We start from the raw sequence: 19,883 nt of genomic DNA, 5'->3' as shown, positions 1-19,883 counted from the left end.
AACAATGCATTTAACAGAGACCCGCGGGAGAAATGTACCGAAAATTAGCTCGACACACTTTCGCGGCTAACACTGTAATTTTTTCGCCACCATTGAGGCGCGTGGATATTCTACGAGAAAATTTTGTGGGATTCGGACAGCGCGTGACAGAGGAATTGGGGATGAACAAAATACGAGCGGGTCGAACGAGCTCGAATTTTATTTCACATCGCAGTTTTCAAGGCTGTTGGCGTTTAACGCGGGTCTCTCACGTATGTATATTCTTCTAAAAGCGTTCTACGATGAATATATCACCAAGCTGAGGACCGCGGGAGTCGCATCACCGCGGATAACGTGTATAACTACGTGACAATGTTCTAACTCTGCATGACAACGCAGTAAAATTCGTCGCATAAACGCGCTCGCGCATTTGCATTCGCCGAATATCTGACAAACTCCAAATCACCAGAGAAATCTGCCGTAATAAAGTTCCGTCGGTGTGTATGACAAATTAACTGACGCGTCAGTGATTTTCGCGTGAAATATAGAATCGCGAAAATATAACGCGCGCTTTCACGGCGCGCAATTGAATAAAAAACTCGTTTCCCTCGGTCACCGCTTAAAAATGCATGCGAGAAGATTGGAGAAACAAAGTCGGCTAACCGCGTACCATTATGCACTCTTAATGCACGACGGAAAGAGTTGAGAGGCTCGTAATTCACGAGCGGACGACCGAAGAGCGAAAGGAAGACGCGTAATTCTCTGGCTCGCGCAAATCGAGGTCTCGACTCGTAATGCGGATAAAAGTTTATCCAATGAAGATCTTTTAGAGAATCTATTGGTTTTATTCGTATCGAATCGTCCACGAGAACGCACGGGCCATTCAAGGATCTGTGATCTTTTTCTTCCTTTTCGTTCTCCCTTCTCTCTCTCTCTCTCTCTCTCTCTCTCTCTCACTCCTGCTTTTCGATTGCACTTTCGCCTCTGGCATCTTCCCTTATAGTTACCCTCCTAGTTTCGACTCGTTCCATCGTTTCCGTTTCCCTCCGGCTCCGAAACTGACCCCCCCCCCCTCTCTCTCTCTCTCTCTCTCTCTCTGTCAACCCCGCATGGGAAATCTCAAATACGAGTCTGTTTACCTGGCACTTGAAATCCCGGTGGATATCGATGATAAGATTTCGCCCCCGTCGCCCTCGCCCTACACCACTCCGCCGCGTCACGTTTCCTGCAACCCTTCCTCTTTCCCATCCCCTTCGTGGTACAATTCTCCGTTTAGATTATGCAATTTGTATCGCGCGTGTTAACTACCTTTGCGGTCCGACCGTTGCGAGTGCAATAATAGTTCTCGCCGTATCAGGTCGCGCTGGAACTTCCCTCGAGAACAACGAATTCGTTCTGGGAACGTACGACGCGGATGATTGCGACATGATTGATCTCACGTTGCATTACACGTTACGCGATGTTATTGGGAACAATTAAGACTTTCGGCATGCGGAATCATGGATTTTGTTCATCTGTTAGGTGTGTAACGAATCGAGTCAGACCGCAATGTTGTTTTATTTCAAGAAAAGCGAATTTTTCGTAAGTGGTTTTAGTCATTAAAAGCATCAAGTAAAATATCATAATAATAAGACGGATTAAGTCACGTCTTTAATTATTTATTTATTCTACTGATATATTCGTGTATTACTACGTTTACGCGAGCGTTACTTCTGTAGTAACTTACGATAATTCACTCGTTTACGCGGAGTAAATTATCGTAAGTTACTACAAAATCCCGTTTACGCCAAGGAATTATCGTAAGTCACTACAGAAATAACGCTCGCGTAAACGTAGTATATGTCTTACTTTCAAATGCTAAGTGTGAAAAACAATCTTAAGAACAACGTGTAAAGTTCAAACGAATATAAATTAATAATAAAAAACGAATCATTCAGAAATTTTTGAACAAATTTTTAAATCTCTCATTACCGGTTGAGCTTCGCAATAATTCATATAAAACGCAGATTTTTCTCTGAATAAATCAAGACTCGGAGCACTAAAGCGATATACATTTCTCTTAGAAATAAATCGTAATGTTTTATGGCTGATGCACTTTAACCATGGTTTGTGCGCAAATTAATTTAACAGAGTGCAAGCAAAGTGAAAAACCCAGGTAGTCAGAGACTACCCAGCTGTTTTTATCGCAACGTTCGGACAAAACGCAATACACATGTGTTAGGATATTCTCTTTAATAGTTTAACTTCTCTTGTATTATTTTTTTTCATATTTTTTGATGGAAATGTCAGGTGTAATAATTTTCTCTCTTTCTCTATCTTTTTCGAAATTTCTTTGATTAGATGTTGCACGCGATGCGATGATAAGCGGGTTGCATCAACCTAGGCGGAAATGTTGTTTTACAAAATCCAGTAGAGCTGAAATTTCGACTCCGGGAATATTCGTCCATGGTGCGGATGAAATTGGGATTTGTCGGATTTGTGGATGCTCCGCATTGCGCTACGGCGTTACGGATATCCGGATTTTTCAATATAGCAGGTAATCTCAATCACGTCCCCCTTTCCCCGCATTCTCTCTCTCTCTCTTTCTCCATCTTTCTCCCTTTCTCTTTTTTTTATAACATCGCGACGCACACGTCACTAACCGTATTAATTTACTCCGGAATATTTGCCATCACTGCTGTTCGAAATTTTATAATGGAACATATACCAATCTGGATATACACAACGCTCTATTTTTCTCGTCATGTGTCCGTCCTGCGATTTTTTCTCTCTGCTTCGCTCGCACTAGAATAGAGATAATATATCCAATGGAAATTCCGCACAGTTAATACTAACAATGGTCTCGTCGCTTTCCATTTGATTGGCAAAGAACATATTAAATCGATCAGGAAAACACTTCGATATTCAAGCAACGATTTGATCGCGATATTCTCACATAATCCACACACAAAAATTCAGGCGGGTAAAATCCACGATTTACTAAAAGAAACTATTCGGGGGGGAGGAGGGCGCGAAATCTGTTGGCGCGACGCGATTAATTTACCTGTCTATTCAAATTATCTACTCATCTCTGCAGCGGCGGCCGTGACAATTATCGAGATGCTATATACATTCAAAGGAGGGCGTGAAAAGAGTACCGATTCGCGCGGAACATCGTGAAATTCTCTAGATTTCTCTCTCTCTTTCCCCCTTTCTTTCTATCTCGTTCTCTCTGTTTCTGTCTGTGCAAGCTCGATGGTCGAACTCGAAAAACTTGGAGGATGACCCCATTCGTCGTTGGGATCAGCGCGGAAGATACGGCCGGGCCGCGCGAAGAAAAGTTATCTCGCATCTGCGATCGCGGGAATGGAGCGCGGAACGCGCGTTTTTCTTCCTCCTTCATTCCGGGATGTCGAATGGCATAATTTAGTCGCAATTGCCGTAGTTCATAGGATGGCTGAAATCGTCCGACTCCGTTCGCGCGAAATCATATCGACGCGCAGCGCGCTCGGAGAGCCAAGCTATTTTTATACGTACGTATTCAGCGAGCGTAGCGAGCCTGCCCTCCCCCTCGCCGCGCTAAGCAAAGTCATTTGTGTCTCCGGTTTCGTTATAGCGATGAATAATCCCCTCACATTCGATCGGTTTGACTGAAATTCTGTTCTTTTGATAGCGATACGTTTGTATTTTTTTTTATGTATTTATTTTCATGATTTGTAGTCTGAAGAAATTGATGTACGTATTATACGCTAAATGTATACGTGTAACATTTAAAACTGCGGGTTGAAGTAAACAAATTTCAAATGCAAGATAATGATTAATCTCTCGTATATAAAATAACTGCTTATCGAATAAATGCATTTGCCCTATTTCTCTGGCCGATGGCACGAGAGAAGGAAGCTATAGATTTATCTACGAGTAACTTAGCGGTTGCATGATATCATAAGAGTACACGCTTCATAAACATTTCAGTTTGACTCATCGTTTTAAAAATTCCCTTCATCTTACCGAAAGATATCAAAATTTTATGTTCACTCTGGTAAATCAAATATTTCAGCCGAGTGCATTTTATATCTCGCGATACGAAATTATGCATTTAAAACGAACAAATTTTCCTTTTGATAAACAGAAAATATTTCTTTTTCGTTTACTTGCGTTTAATTTTTGAAATAACTTTCTTTGTTTCTTTTTATTATAATATGTAATAAAACATAATTCACGCTATTATGAGTCGTAAATCTACTTGCTACCCTATAAAATAATAGACGCATTTATCTCTTACATGTACCGTACTTTACATGCTACATCCTTGCATGCACTTCAGAGTATCGTGCCGTAAATCGTGAAAACGTTCCACAGCTGTCGACTTGTATTTCGCCGGTCACTTTCGTTAATTAACGTCAATAGATATAGAAAGTATCGATAATACCCTGTAGGCTAAGACGGCGGGGCAACAATTCTCAGGATAGTTCACGTAGAACTTTAACGGTTATTGTCTCGAACGTACCTTCTTACGGTACCCTGGATTGTCCTGAGACCCTTCACGACCCCATCGATGCGCCTAACGACCATCGAGTTTGAAGCGACGTGAAAGCTTGTTGCTCCGTAATACGATTTGATATCGCGGACTTTTTACTCCCTCGCGTTCTTCGTTTGGCGTTCAGTAAAAATCAATGCACGGGGACATGCTACATACACGTAAGCGACTGTGAGCAGAAATTTGCCAGTTTAATGCCAGGTCGTTGACATAATAATAAAAACAGTATCAGGCACAGGCCGGTTAACGAACTAATAGCCTTGCGATCACGTCACGCGATACGAAACGCAGTTCGCAGTTGACATCGATCGTAAATATGCAAATCATTCGTTTTAACGATCGGGACATCCGTTTCGTCGAATGCGAGCGATATCAAATGTCGCGGAGTAGCATTTTACGTCCGTTTTCCGTCCGAGCGACGTGCCGACGCTGCCGACGTAAGTCGTATCGCGATTATTCCGAGCATTAGTTTCTACCGTACGCTATTCACAGCTGGCAACGCGAATACTCGCTCATCGCGTAATGTATTAAGCTCGCGTGACGTTGGACGATTATCATTGTCAGACGCGGATGTTATCCGACAATGGACAAAACTCTAGTGAAACCGGCGGGTGCATTAAAGTCAGAGACGTTACAGATCGCGGAAGCGAAATGATGGAGAGGATAAAGGAAAACAGAAGAGAGAGAGAGAGAGAGAGAGAAAAAGAGAAATATAGATAGAGAGAAACGTAGACGGTTTCGCAAACCCGGATTTGCGGAAACGTGGGGTAAACGAACGGAGATAGCAGTGGCTGCCTCTAGCAAAAGTTCTCGCGAAAATTTTCAGGCATCCCCGCGTTGTTGTTTCGCGTTGTCGCGCGGATTCCGGAAAGATAACATCGTGGGCGTGTGTGCAGGACAGCGTATACGATATGCGGGATGCACCGACGCGACGCGACGCGACGCTACGATGTCATACACATATACGCGGTGTTTATTACACGGGGCAACGTGACGCATTGTGCGGGATCGAGCTGGACTTCGTGCCGGCGAAGTTTGTTTTAATCCTGCGGTCGCTTTCCTGAGTCCTGAGCTCTCGTCTCAGGGGTCTCGTCCTTCGTAACGGACACCTGCCGTTTCCCTTCGACGCGACGGTCGACGGCAAGTACTCGCGCGATTACGGGAACGAAGAATAAAATCCGCTAGATAATTATCATAGAAAAAAAAGAAAGATGGCACGGTAAACAAAGCACATCGCAGAATAATGGATCGATCGACCGACGTTATCGCGCAAAAATACGCTCGCATTGTGTTGGCCGGGGAAAATGAGTTCAACGTGAACTCGACGGCCAATAATTCCGATTCACGGGGCATTACGGTATTGCACATGCACGGAAGTTAATCGTCCTGTCGCGCGAGGCTTTATGGCTTATACGATGCCACGTATGCGTTCATTGTCAGGGCGTATGATACGAGAGAGCGAGCGTGTGCTCATGATTTTTTAAGGATTTATGGACGGACGTGCTCATTCTCTTCCGCTAATTAAAAGCCTCCCGCGTGCAGCTTCGCGGAAAAAAAAGAATTGAAGAATTGCTGCACGATCGATACCAAAAATAGGGTATCCACCGCGCACGATAATCCGACGTTTAACGGGAATTACCGGCGACGCTAATGGCACGACAGTAATAAATGCATTACGTATTTATAATTGCTCAGTAACGCGATATACGCTGCGTTTTCGGCGAACCAGTTTCAGCTGTACCTCTCTCTCTCTCTCTCTCTCTCTCTCTCTCTCTCATATTGAATATTGCGTAAAATTTCGATGCCATCGTTATTGTTACCGCCCGGAAATGGACATAGGTTTTTGGGAAAGGGAAAAAGCGCATTCGACGGTACCGATGAATAGTATTGTAACTGCAAAACTGTAAATTTTCACAGTTATTTTTACGACAGTCTTCTACTCTAGAATTCTTTGTTTCTTCAGTTACAATCGAAATAAAATATTAAACAAAACAACATAAACTTTTCAAGTTACAGTATTGTTTTGAGACGTACCATTGTGTGATGAAACGGCATCGAGAAAAATAAATATTGTATTGTTTACGCTATAATTGACAATACCAAAAATGTAATTTTTGATACTTTCTGTTGTATATATTTTGTATAATAAATAATCGTCTTGTAGAAGAGAAACAAAATAACATTTTTTACTCTTGTATCTTGGGAAAAAGACGGAAGAAATCTCTTATCCGTTATTATAATTGCACGAGTAGCCGTTAATTAAGCTTGATAGACAATCTCAGATTCTTTTGTAAATCACAATGATGAAGGACGATTACATTCGTTTTATGTAGAAAATTTGACGGAGATTGCCGGCTTTTGTTGTACGTTCGCACATAGACGGTAAGTCTTTCGCTGCATTAAATGGAGAGAGTTATAACCCTGTCGGGCAATAAATAATGCATCGTGGATGCGTACGTAGTATACTCAGGGTATTGTGCTACGGGTAACATGCCCCGGGCTGAGCATGTTTAACGACCGAATAAAATTTTGATTTCGCGGCATTTTGCTGCGCCAACATTCATTAAATCTTTATAATCTAACCGCTTTATGTCGTGATATTTAGTTCGTTAAGCCATACATGGTGCATGGCGGAAATCAGTCGTGTCACGAAAAAGCACGTTCGCAAACAACTTCTATAATGTAAACGTAGAAATATTATTCATACAGGTCGCAATCACATACATATATTTCGCTTTAGTCGTAAATTCTTAAAAGGAACAATTTCAAAAAATTGTGTTACTCTTGTCGCGATCGAATACCTATTTATTATTTATATCGAATCCTTGATTTACTAGCGGTCATTATTGATGAAACACGTAATGATGATTGTAAGCAAATTATTAATATAGCTATTTTTATTAAGCTCGACTGTTTGATATAATTAATAACAATACTAATCATTAATTATATAATTGCAATTTCTGTATCAATAGTTACACGAATCATTTTACTCAAAGCGCCAGTTAGCTAGGGTATCTCATTCGTTAGAAATATCACTTGAAATGCCATCCTTCGGTATAAATGATAATCAAATCACATTATCGTTTTTAACAGTGTCCTCCTCTCGGAAATGCAGCTTTCAAGTTGCAACATTTCGCGCAGTATCTAGTGATTGGCAAATTTCTCATGACCATGACGAGGCAACGAGAGCTTACCGTCTGCCGCATGTCGAGATAACATTGGAAGGTAATATTTCCTCGATAAAATATTATTTCTACCCTATGAGCAATATAATAAATGAAATTTTTAAGTTGATAAAATCTAATAAAGATTCAAGAATTTGAATTAGCATTCACCAATTTGTCAACTGTGATGTTTAAAAAATAATCGTTTAGAAAAAGTGTTTTCAAGTTTAGAGAAATATTATGACGAAATGTAGATGTTTGTGCTATATTTTTTGATAAATATGCTCGGAATATGAAAGAGAGAATAAATATTATAATGTGTAATAATTAAATTCTATTTTAAATCTTACGATAATCCTTTGCAAGGTAACGCATTCACCAATTGCAGGAAACATCGTTCCTGTTTATTCCGACAAGCGGTACAAAGCCAATTCTGTTCGCGCGTTTCGAGTCGTATCGATTTTGTGTTGCTGTTCTTGAATTATCGACGCGCGTACAAGAAAATAATTATACGAACATTTATTACGAGGTATAATAAATCAAAATATAAAGTTGGTTTCTTTTGGTTTTCTACATAACGCACGTGTTTAAAAGAAATTGCAAATATTTCTGAACACAGTTCTTCTGCAGAATCTCTCGTTGAAGACTTAAGTTAATCGTTTCTCACATCGATCCGTTCTCGAACCTAAATGCGATCACTAATTATTCCTGCATTGTACAAACTTGCTTCAAGCCGTTCTCCGCCATAAACAGATTAATTATTTGCGCTCCCAGTTTCGCGAAACGCCTCCGCGCCAGGAACTTCCTGTACGATTTCAATCGCGACTAACGCTATTCGAGCAGGGCGGCATTAACGGCCGCTAATGACAATGGGAACCGAGGAGAGCCGTTTTGTGAATTACATAGCTCCATTCCTTGTTTCCGTCACAGCCGAATGATTTCAAACTCGATCGCGATGATCGTCCCGAAACTTTCGTCCGAGTATCGGGAGAGCTGAAGGGAAGAAAACGTAAAAGAGGACAAACGTCAGGCGGTCGGCTATTTTCATTCATTGGACCCTCTCCTGCGAGCGGTGAAATAAATTATAGCCTACTGGAGAGTCATATGTAGATGTAGTAAGGTGCGCCAAGCTATTTCGGACAGTCGTAACTCATATTTACGACCAATGGGAGTTACGCCAACTTTAAGAGGCTGCATAATGAAATCCAGTGGCGGTAGCTTCCCCGTTCCCGTGCCCGCTCTTTCTGTAGCTTTACCTACCTCGTTCGCGCGCGCCTTTCCACCTCCGGCCTCATTTTTACTCCTGTTACGTCCGCTCTTCTTTGACGCCTACGAGCCTCCATCCGCCTAATATTCGCACTCTCGCCTCGCTGGAGAAAGGGGAGTAAGGCGAATATATCACTCGCGCCCTCACCAATCGCCGGCGTCTGGAGCACCGTAAAAAGCTCAAGCTGGAGAGATATGAGCGAGGAAATACCTGAGATAGCGTTCGTGTCTTTAAGGACACCTCTAGCGTCGCAAATTTTTATTCCAAATGCATGATACCTATCCCCCCCCCTCGGTTGCTAATGATCAGACGTAAAATAAATGGATTGACAGATCAGTAAATTAACGTTGGATAACTAATATGTTCGCCGAATAAAAATTCTACCCATGTACTTATCAACGAGCAAAGAATATATCGTTTAAAATTAATGACAAAGAAGATCGTTACGACCGATAAAACAAAGGTTTAGCGCGATAAACAAACTTGTAATCCGAAAGTTAAATTTCTTTATATTAATCGAGTGCCGCAAAGGATTAAACATTGCAACTACTCATTGTCTACGCGTGCAGGCACTCCATCCATTTTATCCCATCCCGTGTAGTTTCGTAGCTTTAACCGGTGCCGTGTCGGTTCACCCTGTAATTGCTTCCTGCTCTTTAAGGCCGTGTACACATCGGCAAGTAATAAAGCTAATAGAAAAGTTTGCTCGTTAAATGTAATTGTGACACTCGCGATTTAACTCTGAATTTGCGTTCGTAAAGTAATTTATAAATGCTAATTTTCATGCTGACAAACTCGCTGCTTGTTGGTCGTCTCTTAAGAGGTTGCACGATTAAAAAATTGATCTTTCGGTAGATAACTACCTTTGCAAAAGTGATATTGCTCAATCATGCTCTGCTGTGGAAAAGTCTCGTTCGGCTCGTCCACTTCATTCTTCGGCAGATCTCGCCGATGTGCACGCGGTCTAACGAAAGCAACGACCTGGCGTCGCGGAACGAGATCCATCTTCCCGGAGAAACGCTTTGGTCTCCGTAAACAAATAACGAACGCTCGATTACGGTAGGGTTCTCCTCGTTGTCTTCGTTGTCTTCGTCGTCCTCGTCGTCGCAAAACATATATCGCCGTGTATTTGCTCTCGGTGATGAGTGTAGCACGTGGGTGCCAGGCAGCAGGACGGCGCGGGCGTCTCGACTGTCTCGAGTCGAGGTCGGTCACGATGCCGTCGTTTGTTCGCGCTCCGTACGAAGCCCCGGTCACGTTTCTTCCGCGCTTTATGCCGCCCAAGAAGTTCGAAACTATGGGCCTGGACGGCGGCGGACGGTGGAAACATAAAACTCCAGACAACATAACTCACCCATTTCCAGACTATCCCTTCGAGAAATTATTTTGCAGGTGGGTGGCTCTTTTTCTCTCCTCTCCTCTTTCTCACTCTTTCTCTTTCTCTCCTATTCTACGGCTCCGCGCGCCGTAGAGAAGCATTTTCTCCATGTAAGGAAGATACGCGGAAGAGAAAGATTGTTGCACGATTCTCGTACGAGGAAAGCCAAGAAGCTCCTCTCTCTCTACTTCTCTCTCTCTCAGCCTAGTGAAACATTAATCATATCCGCTCTCCCCGCACGCCACAGACGCCTTGGATAAATCGCCAATGCGTCTGCGGTTAATTAGGCGATTAGGCAGCCGCCGCGCTCCGTTCCGCGCTTTCGCTAGCGGAATTCCGGCCCCGCATTCTTACGTCTGATTGTAACGTTGTAATAGTCGGCGTGATCGATCGATCAAAGCTTTAGCTATGTGTTTGCGAATATAGAGAGAAGCAGGGTGAGACTGATTGCGTTACATAGAGGAGGTGCTACTTTATGATGGTTTCCGAAGCGAATTATAAGTACACGATCTGAGACATCGCGGATTGTTTCGACAGAGAAAGAGTTTACAGTTTCGCGTCTTTATCCTTCAATTCTTTCCTTCTTTTCTCTCTTTAAGATTTCTCTCACGTTCTCGCGTTTGAATTAACGGAAGCTGTAACTTAGTACGAGCTAATTACCGATCCGAATAAAGTGATTAGTGACCTAATGATGGCGAGGTTACTGAATATTGCGTCACGGTAATCGCGCATTATTTCACCGGTCACGTTTCCACGAGGGGGATTTTAAACCGTGACGGTTAGGTTGAACCGGAGGGGATGAACGTGATCATCCCTTAATTATAACAACTCACGTATCTTAGCTATCGCGCGCGAGATTATTCTCGGGCTTGCGTTAATTCAATTTTCGCGTATACGTATTGACACAGACTCCGCTCGGAATTCCGCGACGCTGGTTACAGGAGGAACGTATAATAACGTGTTATATACGAGATGCGTTTAATCATTTCGCGAGCACGGCGATAATCCACGAAGGCGTTACGCAACCCGGAGTTTTCGTGTCCGCGGGTAATCGAATGTAACGCAAATTCGTATAATTCGTTTAAAGTCGCGCAAACTTCTGGAACTTTACCCGGTGTCGCCCCTAAAGTACAATGTATTGACTTAGCTATACTTCGTAAAGTATCGCGACGCATCACACGGCGTATTCGAAATTCGAAACGGTGTTACAGAAACTAAATGAGATTTAACGCTGGCGATAAGACGAGTCAACGAGAGATTAGGATTGCGAGATCCAAAACGCACTTTCGTCTTTCGCCGCCTCGAATTTCGGAGATGGACCATTATCACGGAAGTCATTCGCCTGGCAAGCGCGTTCCACATTCTTGCGAAGTATTCGCGCTCTTAGCTACGTCGCCTGGCTTGGCAAGCGGCGCGGGCGCGGCGCGTCGAGAAACATCGCCGTGTCTGTAATGCGCCCGCTATTGCGCCACTCGACTGTTCGCTATTCCACTTCTTCCCCTTTCCCTGTTTCCCATCGTTTTCGATCCACTTCCCGGTAATCTCTGCCCTCCCATCCGCGAGAACCCATTCCCGCTCCTGATGTTTAAACACGCGAAATCTGATGTACGAGATGTACGGAGAGTCGTACTGTTCTCGATAGTATAGATACGCAGATGAAAATACTATTTGTCGCGGCGTTAATAACTTTCGCATTATAATTAATTAAAAATTTGCGGAATAAATCCTTATAAATCCGAGCACAGAAATGTAAATTTCATGTGATGAAACTTTATTTTTCAGCTTTATGTAAATTTTTATTTAATCAGTCATATATCAAAGTTACACGCCTGAATCGTATAGAAAGAATAATTTAATGGGATCTCTGACAAAAGAGAGTTAAATTCAGGTCTATCAAATTAACATTCTCTCTCTATACTGGATGATATGTAGAAGTATCATAATTATGCATGAAAATTTTCGCGGGCATAAAGCTTTCTAAAACCCCTTCTAAAAAAGACAGAAAGAAGAAGAGAACGACGGGCTTCATCTCTTTAATTATCTCGATCCTTACGAAACTACATTAATAATAGTAGAAATGAGATCCGCTCGTCCCAAGGTGATAATCATTTTAAGAAAAAGAAATAAATCGAGACATACACAAAAAAGCACGCTTTATGGGTACATTCGGCGTATAGAAGCGCGCGTACGACAATGGTATTTGCAGGCTCCATTGTTCTTTTAATTGGTTGGTATTCCTCGTAGATCCGTGAACCTAGTCTAGTAAAATGTCGATGGGCACATCGTCGTTGTGTGAGGACTGAGGCAGGTCGACTAAGAACAAAGTTATCGCGTTTGTTGAATACTCGTGTCCCTATTGAACGCGAGTCGGGGGAGGAGAGGACGGAATTTGCCGCCGTTCTTCTCGGAATGAATATGCGTGAAGGGTCGAACGCGAAAGGCGGGTTGAGAGAGAGAGAGAGAAAGAGAAAGAAAAAACGAGAGAAAAAGAAAAGAGGAGAGAGAGAGAGAGAGAGAAGGATTTTCTTAATATACGACACCGTTACCTTTTTGCATGGGCGAGCCATTCATTTTGCCGAATATCGTTAGCATAATGCAAGGATCCCCTTTCTCGTCTTTGTCGCGCGATTAGAGATTCCTGCCTGTGGCAGCGTTCACCACTCTGCACTCGTGTAAATCCAGAGGAGCGCGCACGACCACGCTCGTGGAATCGCCTGTCCGAGTGGGCATTGTTCTATCACGATTAAATGGAAACGCATTGAAACGTTTCGGAAATTACGGTACGCGCGGGAATTTATGAAGTAGGCCACGTTCGAAGCTCGCACGCACCAATGGGCCGCAATTAATCTTTATCTGGTTTTGGAATATTCACAAAACAATTATTGCAATGTACCATTTCTCTCTCTCTCTCTCTCTCTCTCTCTCTCTCTCTCTCATGCTATAAATAAGAACAAATTAAAAATAAAAAATTTAATTACGATAATTAATATTGAACTAGACAAAAGAGAAAGAGAAACAGGTGAGGAATGGTATCTGTCCGAAGGGAAAAAAATGAAGAATATTTCTCCTCACTTTTAAGCGCCTTCGCTTCTTGCAATCGAATTTTACGCGTTTGGCGAATAATGGCATTCCCCTTTACGAGCATAATCGAATGCATGTCGGACAAAACCACGCTCGCTGAGAGCTTCCTTCTACTGCGCTACTGCGCGTAAAAAGATCCGCGGCGCTCATCGATTTTGTGCACCGTCATATCCTACGAATTTATACGCTCTGATGTAACTTAAAAAAAAAGAAAAAGAAAGAGAGAAAAAGAGAGATGAAGGTTTGACATCACGCGGTTTTCCTCGGGAAATAAACGTCGGTGAATCGCGTCACGAACGATCTTGAAAAAGTCCGCCCACTCGGGCGAATAAAAACCACTGTGCACCGAATATCCGGAACAAAATGGGATAATAAAACTATGACCAACTAATGCGTTCAACCTTTGATATTCTGTGTACCGTGGATGATGCATTGCGTTTCCCAGGTTTTGACAGGCTAAAGGGACAATTTATCTCTTTGAGACTTCGATTATAGCGAAGTTCGTGTGCTTGGTATTATCGATAAATCGTAAAAACTTAAATTTAGCTTTTGATCAGTGGAAACATAATATACGTGTTATTAAATTTACTTGGAATATATATTGAAAACTTAATTAAAGCTAAGCTAATTAAAAGCTCTTTTAATGAAATATTGATATCTATATCGTAATGTAATTTTACGTTATTTGATTTCATTAAAATATAAAAGCTTTTCCGAGTTTTTACTATTCCCTTTTAATCAGAGAGTATGTCTCAGACCTCGAGAAAACACAACAGTCTTTTAAAAAAAGCACAGACGAGCGTAAAAACCACAGACTGCTGGAGTATCCGACGCCCAGCGAAAGATAATAAAACACTCGATCGACGAATGTAGAGAGTTCAAGCGAACTGCAGGGTATTTAGTAACGCTAAACGCGAAAGGAGGAACGCGATAGTAGACGGATCGTATGCAAATCACGATGGCGGCGATCGTAAACTCCCTCGATCTCCGACTGGCCGGACTATTTCCCAATGTGGGAAAATACCTATACGATATCTGATGCGGGACCGTTTACACAAGCCAGGGTTTGGGTTTAGTTAAACGAAGGCGTGCTTTGAAAGCGATCTTATCGAAACATGTTTATCGAATCTCCATCTGACGCGACCATCTCCGGCGAATTGGATCAGTGGATATGCGTAATTAATTTGCCTTACAATTAGTTGGAAAATCGTCAGACGCAAATACAGTATCATTGGGCTCCGGAAAAACGTAATATTCCGCTCTATGTGAGCTATGTTTAATAAGTCCAATTACATATCTTGTCCAAGATTGCAGATGAATATAAAATGTGATAAAAATAATATAATAATAACAGACGATTATAATCACTGTGTAATTCTTTGTTTTTTTCTCTCTTTCCTTACTTTTTAAATTATTTTATTTACGTTACTTTCGAAGCAATACTGTCCTTCTGCTACAATAACTGTTGCAACTGTGCAAATTAGTGAAAGAAAAGATCGTTATTTTTAATGTTTATTCTTCGCCTTACATAAAAACTCCGTTTGTGCAGTTTCCTGATGATCGCGCAAGCTGGGGGTGAATAAAGGCCCAAACTCAACCGGCAGCGGAAATATAACCATCGAATTCTTCTCGCCGCATATGTTGTTCAGAATTTGCAGGTATCGTAGTTGCCAAGAGTAGAAAATATGACGGAATTTTTTCTCTTATCTTGTAATTACGACACCCGATTCACGAGCGAGGATTTTTGTTTAATTGCGTCACATACCGTGTCGCAAATAAAACGAATAGTCAAATAAAGCCTCTCATTTCGTTCTATCCGTAGAACAGTAAAAATTTTTTAATATTTTTGAGAAAGAAATCTACAGAACCAATGCGATAATAATTAACCTTATCCTCTCATTCAATTTTATCGCGTATCATATAGTTACACTTTTTTTCGATAATTGAAAAAGTATTTTTGCGGTTCTGCTTAATTGCAGTGCTGATTTTGTTCGATGAATAGAATGAGTTTTAAATGTATGTATAGTTACCCGCTGAGCGACTCATAATAACGTTAAAAAAGTTATTGCAACGAGATACAAATAAAATGAAACCAGGAAATAAAGTACGGAAGCAATGTATATGATAATTAGCGACGTTTAATAATTAGCGTCAACATTTGGTCGCGAGAGACAAAATACTGGCGCGGGTATGTGCGTACCTGCAGTGCGGCGGGACTCATGGAAATGACGTCGCTGGCCTCTTTCAGGGAATGGGAAGCTCGCATTTCTCCTTCCGCCGCAATCACTTTGGCCTTCGCCTCCCTCGTAGCTTCCGCCTCTGTGACCATGGCTCGTTGGAGCTGTACCGGAAGTCGGACGTCCTTTCTGAAGCAGAGGCATCCGTTAGGTATCCGTTTCAGGCAGCCGCGATGAAATTCATGGACGAACATGCGAGCGTGATCGTGAACGGCGTTAAGATTGTTATGACGACTTTTACGATAAACATCACGACCGGATCACGATCGTTGTTATCCCTTCGCGCTTAATAATTTTCAGAAATGTGCCTCGATATTCATCTCATTCTCATTTCGATTGATTTAATAATATAACAGTTTTTAAAACAGAAAATTCTTATATCAATGCGATTAATGTTTCTTGATGCAATCAAGCTTTTCTTGGACATATTATTTTACCAAGAATTGATATGTATTATTTACGGATTGTAATTCTTCAATCAATGCAGAAATATACACAAAATTATTCGCGAGACTATCTTGATTACCAGCGCAAAGAGTATCGAAACGATAATATCGCTATGTTGTCACGCGCAACGCAATATGCAGCTGTAATCTAATTACTCCTTAATAACACTTCGTCGATGTAAATATAAGCGTATCGATTCGTTCTGTCAGACTGTGAAATTTTATCGGTCGCGCGGCGGCCAAATAAACGACCATCGACTTGTTTTACGTGAACGCGGATTCGACGAACACATTTAAATTTTAAATCACGCCTCGTTCTGTCGTTTTTTTTATCTCCGTCGGTTGAAATACATTTTCGTTAGCGTATTATTTTTATCGGATCACCCTCGTGCAGCTGCGCGACGTCCGCATTATTTGCCGATCAAGCGATTTCACATTGATTTGCATTGGTCGCTCGTTCATAACAATCTTTTTTGGCTTTCGTATGACCGCTGTCAGTACTAGCGAAGCAGAGGTTTCAGGGGAACCCAAGCATTTAATCCTAATAATCTGTTATCAACGTTTTAAATGGAAAATAATTGCCATCGCAATTTTAAAGCACAATCACGTAAAAGTCGAGGTCAGAAGATCGCGAAAGATTAATTTGCGAAATGACGGCCCTCGATCTCCTTGCCGCTATCCTGAGTAATGAACGAATTAATTACGCAAATAGGTCAGCCGATAACGAGCAAAACAACGTTCCTCGATCGTGCGACCTGTCACGATGCATTAAAATATCGAGATAAAATATTCACATCTCGACTCTCTCGACTTTGACTCCCCGAGGATCCGTTGCCTCGTCCAGCACGGTCTGCTATGGTTTGGGAGAGTTGGTCTTTCGCTCCGACAGGATCTCAGCGAGACTTTTCGTGCCGAGGACCGTTCGCAGCGTGCTCGCGGCCACTAACCGCGTCGAATAACTGGAAAAGTAAGTGAAAGGGATGACGACCGGCCCGTGACTTGCCGCTGCCGCCGCGCCGTCGGGGGCGGTAAACCGTGAACAAGCCCCTCTACGTTGCTGGTAGTCGTTAAACCCCTACGGAACGCTGCCGGAACGTCGACAAGCTGTGTCGACCGTAATTTTTAACGGGCCAGAAACCGAGTTACACGCGACCCTTTGACTCTAAAAGCATTATCGGGACAACGCGGTGATACGCGCGCGCGTCACCCTGACATGCGTTGACACCTTTATAGCGGTATAACGGCATTAAGTGTTCTAAAAGTAAAAATAAAAAAAAAACAAAATTAAATTCTATTTGTAAAAAAATTAATACGATATTATTTCTTCTTTGCATCTTATATCGATGTCTTGCGCTTGTTGCTGCCATACTGTAGCGCGCTACTCTAATTGTTAATTAACAATTGCACGCATCTACGAAACTAAACCGAAAATTATCGCGCAACAAACTCTGTGAGCGGCGCAAAGCTTGTTACGCAGTTCATCACTGTTAACCCGGAAAAGCTTTTAACATGCACAATTAGCTTATTTTCATTATACCGCCGCGCACGTCCCGTCTCGTCTCTGATTCTCGCGATGGCCAAAAATAAAGACAGAGATTACAGCGCGTGCTGAGCACGAAGGGGAAGGAGGATACGGGGGGAGGGCAGGAAAAAGGCGCACGCAATCAAGTATTTAAATGCCGTGCCAGTAGCACGCGACGTGTAATCAAAGGAAAAACTGTACGGAGCGCTTTCATCTAGCTGCTAGAAATAAACTCAGGAGTAAAACTGTCAGGATAAAGTGAAAACTGTCGGCCAGAAACGTAGAATAATAGCACAATCTACAATGATAAGATAATATCGTAAACCAGTGCTGGTCTTACGCACCGCTAGGTGAATTAAAAAATCTAACATTCTCCTTTCTAATATTTCTTCGCTCTGCCAGTTCCCTTCGTGTTTGGTTTCAGAGCAAGAATAAATAAGGCTTTGATATTGCCTTCCGTATCTATAATCGTTCGCACTTTTATAACGGCATCAGAGGCTTCTTTATGCGATATAGACGACCGCGTCGACGCTCACGAAGTCTTTGGCAAGTACCTCTTGCAGTGGCACGTCAAAGGACATTATCCTTAGATTTACAGGTATGCAATAGTTAATACACGGCATGACGACAAAAGTTTCTACGAGGGAATTAATTGAGGATGTTTTGCGTCAGACTGATAAAAAGAGATATCTGCAAAACATTGTAATCATCTACGCAAGTCAAAAGTTCTCAATTCTGATTGTGAGATGATTTTTCCTTTACCAAAATTTTCTCCGAAGCTTAGTTTTCGAGTTACAAAAGGAAATAGTTACCTTGGGCCGGGTACAGGAGGTAGGCAGCGTAAGTAGCGCAACTCACTGTTAGACGCGAGCGCTTACGTCGAGTGCCTGCTGCAATCAACTGATCGCTGCACACGAGCTGCGTTCCAATATGCACTGCCAACACAGAAAATCTATAGTTCATATTACGTATATCATAGATTTTCAAAACTGGCAATACATTGAAAACACAGGCACAATGTACGCGCGCGCACACACACACACACACACACATGCAAGCACGTTCTGCTCTCTCACTCAACCGGGTTCGAGTTCATTTGATCACAGAAATTGTAATATTTCAAACTGTACTTTCCGTACGAGAAATAAAGAGGAGACTCGCGTGCGGAGAAACTGGGTTACGTCTTTCGGGAGAGACATTAAGCTGTTAGTCCACATATAGCAATTGGCAACTGCTATGTGTATTCCGCCATAAAGTGATTAATGGTCCTCCAAGCTGGGCGCTAAGCTAACAACTTGCTCCGTTAAGAATTATTGTTAAGAAACCTGACTCTTTACCACACTCCCACTCTTATCTTATGAAGAAATATATGGCCTTAAAATCACTTACGAATTGTTTGTTGACACCTAATATTAAACGATTTAACCCTTTGGAACCAAAGAATGATATTTATCGCGAAACTAATGATGCAAAAATTTCTGTATCGAATTAATAAATTACTTGCATCATTATCAGTTTCGCGATAAATATTATTCTTTGGCTCCGATTACGTGATTATAATTGATCACAAAATAAAATAATTGTAACAGAGCTTAAGAATATTTCTCGCTCAGTTCCTCGATTTTCTGTAAAGACGATGCAGTTTATTCAAACATTTTCGATTTAAGCAACAGTTCAGATTTCGTCAGGAAGATTAATCGAGCCATCACAAAAGTGATTAGGTAAAAGCAGGGTGATGCGCTTGCCTGATCTCGTTCCCTGCCGTTGATCGTTTTCTTTTCAACTATATTGCAAGCAAAGCAATCATGCAAACGCCTTTTACTGAGATCGCGCGGTTAAATTGTGCGTGAAATGGAACGTCTGCCAGAAAAGTAATTTGTCCCTTTCCGTCCATACCCTCTCTCATTAATTTCATTGCGCAGTTCCGTTCTCCGTCAGTCTTTTTTTTTCGCGAATTCCGCTTTCTACGAGAGAGAATTTAAAACCCAGGAAAGAAAATATTTGGTACGCGGAAACTCCGCTCGTTATGATACTACATTTAAATATTAGTACAATTTTAGTTTTATCACTGATATAATTTCCGTAATTTTCGCGTTAGTGGAGAAGCAAGGGAAGAGAATTATTTTTCCTCTCCCTGAGGAAGGCGGGCGATTTATTTCCTCATTGCGAACTCTCGTACATAATGTACCGTACCGTGTACACTGTAGCGGATTTTCCTTCCGTTAGTCTCTGCTGGATTTGATCACCCTCTATGTGGTTTCACCAAACGACGTCCTCCACTTAAGCAGGA

At 42.0% G+C, this 19,883-nt stretch overlaps 1 protein-coding gene across 1 annotated transcript in view; it reads right to left on the bottom strand.

Moving 5' to 3' along the window:
* Window positions 1-15,729, bottom strand: part of LOC139817997 (nuclear exosome regulator NRDE2) — a 65,353-nt gene extending 49,624 nt beyond the window's left edge. The window contains exon 1 of the mRNA XM_071786380.1: window positions 15,589-15,729. The gene's annotated coding sequence lies outside the window, so the exon portion shown is untranslated. The remainder of the gene's footprint in view (window positions 1-15,588) is intronic.
* Window positions 15,730-19,883: the final 4,154 nt, after the last annotated feature.

The sequence above is a fragment of the Temnothorax longispinosus genome, chromosome 8 (assembly GCF_030848805.1).
Source record: "Temnothorax longispinosus isolate EJ_2023e chromosome 8, Tlon_JGU_v1, whole genome shotgun sequence".
Taxonomy (NCBI): Eukaryota; Metazoa; Arthropoda; class Insecta; order Hymenoptera; family Formicidae; genus Temnothorax; species Temnothorax longispinosus.
The sequence above is the reverse complement of the archived record's forward strand: the minus strand, read 5'-3'. Positions and strand labels throughout refer to the sequence as shown.